Source organism: Diabrotica virgifera, chromosome 2 (assembly GCF_917563875.1).
Source record: "Diabrotica virgifera virgifera chromosome 2, PGI_DIABVI_V3a".
Lineage (NCBI taxonomy): Eukaryota > Metazoa > Arthropoda > Insecta > Coleoptera > Chrysomelidae > Diabrotica > Diabrotica virgifera.
In genome coordinates, this window is record NC_065444.1 from 248,448,941 (window position 1) to 248,452,265 (window position 3,325).

At 31.4% G+C, this 3,325-nt stretch overlaps 1 long non-coding RNA gene across 1 annotated transcript; it reads right to left on the reverse strand.

Moving 5' to 3' along the window:
- Window positions 1-236: 236 nt before the first annotated feature.
- Window positions 237-3,107, reverse strand: LOC126880524 (uncharacterized). The gene is made up of 2 exons (XR_007696624.1): window positions 2,720-3,107; window positions 237-2,109 (listed from the first exon to the last, which is right to left on the reverse strand). It is a non-coding gene; the product is annotated as an uncharacterized LOC126880524 (long non-coding RNA).
- Between the last annotated feature and the right edge of the window lie 218 nt (window positions 3,108-3,325).

Consider the following 3,325-nt stretch of genomic DNA (forward strand, 5'->3'; position numbering starts at 1 on the left):
TGCTTAAGGGCGTCGATTATTTTTAGGGGTGTAAACTACCCCTCATTGTCAAAAATTATATAAAACATTGTAAACTTTAATAGGGGTAAAATTTGGTTCTATTGGCTAAAAATAATGATTGTTTTATGCTTTAGGATATAATATCATAATATTTCAACCCTTAAAAACCACCCTTAAGAACATTATAATTTTTATAAGTAGATAATTTAATAGATCTATACAGAAAAAAAGTAGAATTAAAGAATTACAAGAACATTTATTTACACAAAAATACAAATTTACAAATATGTAGAAGTACAAATACACATTGTTATTAAGTCATCTTTCAGTATTCGAACTAGCTCTATGGTATTATACATGCATTGAAAATGTTCCACAAGCGGACTATTCGAATATTTCGAAAAAAAAACGCGTTTTATAAACATAGCTCTTTCATTATTGGCGATAAAAAGTTTTTTCAAAAAATGTTTTGTAGGATTTTCGGAGAACTATAATACTGTGTAAATTAAATTCCGATAGATCCCTTACTTTTTAATTGGGGTGGGTTTAAAGGGCTCGAATAAGGGGGTGTTTGTGTAACAAAAATAAGAAAACTTCTGTTGGAGTGAAAGTAAAAAGAAAGATATAGGTACTCCAACAGAAGTAAGGAAAAAAATGAAGAAAAGAAAAGACTAGGTATAAAAATGAAGAGAGTGAAGTGGCTTCTACGTTGAGAAGAAGTAGGAAAAATAAAAAATACTACTTTGCAGTAGTACTGAAGAAAGGGGAATTAGAAGGGATAATAAGTAGATGTGGGAAGAGACAGAGGCAAACTGAATAGAGTTGGCTAGCTATAGATGCAAGAGAGCAACTTGACACTCAAGGATGGATACGGCTCGTTTGCATGCCTGTCGAAGAACAGTAGCTCTATGTAGATAGTAATAATGACTAAAATATGAAATAATAAAATAAGAATAATGTACTGAAAATGAATGGAGATGACTAATGACTAAAAACGAACAAAATAAATAAAACTAACTAATCATGGGCGCCATGAAAATGATCTTCGATCATTCTCCCAGGTATCTTACACTGCTGTCAAATATTAAATATATTAAACCTGTAATAATGAACATAAAATAAAGGAGTAATAAAAAAATAAATGATATACAAAATAAATAAACATTTATTAAAATGAACTACCAGATTTTTAACAATCTCTGAGTTAAACAAGTTCATATTATGTGACTCTAACATGACAAAAGTTTGCAAAAGTTATGTTCAACCTAAGATAACAACAATGTTACCTGTTACAAAATTACAGGTATAAATACCTTTCACTAACATATAGGGTACAAAATTACATAAGTCTTCTACCAAATGGTTATAGTACGCCTGCTACGTACAACTAAAGGAAAACCGATGAATATTAAAAGTAATATAAATAAATATATGTAAATAGGCATGAGCCTAACTAAGGGAAAATACTAAATGAATTAAGCAAAGTTAGATATACAATGAATAAAGTAGAAATGAAGTTGAGATAAATACCGACGATGACCTAAATTAACCGAACAAATGGAATAAAGCAAATAACAGTAAAATATTTGGGAAACAAGCTAGTAATATTAAAAAATAAATTTGCCCGAATTACATAAACCAATATCAAAGCAATAATAAAGTATTAAAAACCTAATTTTCTCTAGGCTTATTCCTGTGCACAAGAAGTTACCGTAGATACAAAGTTTGGGAACCAAATAATCTAATATACAAATATGTCAAAAAAAAAAACCAGAGGTAACCTAAATCTGGAAAAAAAACATAGTGTATTTAATCAAATGTCTGAAATATAAAAAAAACCCAATAGTTACTAAACACCTCACTGAATGTTCCCAAACGAGGTTGCGGTTGCATCCTAGAAAATGAGCATCACTATGATGCACCTCCATGCCCCCCCCCCCGTAGGCCCAGGTGGCAGGACGAAAAGGAGCTGGAATGTCCCCCAAAAAGCTTGTTCCCAAAACATACTCCCAGTTTGACTTGGCGGTAGCTGCAATAAGGTCAAGGTGGCTTCCCTAGGTAGTCAAGGTGGGTACGACATCACATGAGGGTTAGTTTTCTTCCAAATGGCTAAAAACATATACTTCGTTTGATTTCTCATATAAACCGGTAAACAAAAGTAAAGAGAAGAAGAAATAATCGAGGAAAACTTTTTAGAAGCAATAACATAAAAAAACAACCATTAAAAATGGAACAAAAACTAATCTCAGGTAACCTTGAACTATTTTGAGTTTGAAAACATGAACAAATAATGGCATTGCATTTGAAATAGGAATATAAAATATGACTTATCTGAAATAACATGAGATTAAGATAGTAATAGCCATCTACATACATTTTATATACCTTAATGAAATGGTATTGAACCAGACAAAGATAGTTACATGACAATTTATAGATATATTGGACATGAAAATTTATAGATATATTGGATGTTCAATCGGTTTAAAACGTACAGAGAAATGGTAATTATTTCCAATATTAATTTGAGGACTTCAAAAATGTTTGGTTATGTAAAACCAAAAACCCCATTAATATAAAGATCGATATAAAGATAATATAAAGATCGAAATAATCTACATCCTTCACCTAAGGGACTGGCTAAGAACATTTAACAATGAACCAACTATTTCATATATTCAACGTTAACTAAAAAACATTAGTAGAAAAAACGATTTACCGGTTAATTTTTTATTCCTCTTCCACTGATGGTACTCCCATCCTTACTCCAGGAAACAAGTGGTGGTAACTTTTTACTATACTTCCAAACTTAGTTGAAATAAAAATTAATTTCGAAGAAATTAACCGCCATTTACGGTACTAACCACCAACACCAACCTGTCAACCTCGCAGCCACCGGCCAAGTTCCTCTCATTCCTCCCACAGTCAGCGAGGAAAACGTCAAACTCTCACGGAACACGAATTAAACGACAAGGAACGGTTCAACAACTATGTTCCGTACAGTGTGACGTCACATGAGAAGTCCTTTACGATAAATTAAAGAATTTAAATGGGAGGTCAAGAGAAAATAATTATTTTTTTAAAAATAATTACAGCGCTAAAAATGATAATATAACGGGTGGACCGTTACATTTGCTCGTAAATAGAGGTTTTAAACAGCTATATCTCGCTAACCGTTCACTGTAATGAAAATCTATGCACAATTTAAGTTTAGTTTTTAAAAAAGCTATAATTCAGTAGTCCATCATTTTTTTCGTATCTCCAGTATTTTCGGAGATATTTGGAAGTAAAACGGGAAAAATACGAAAGTGCAAAAAATTATTTT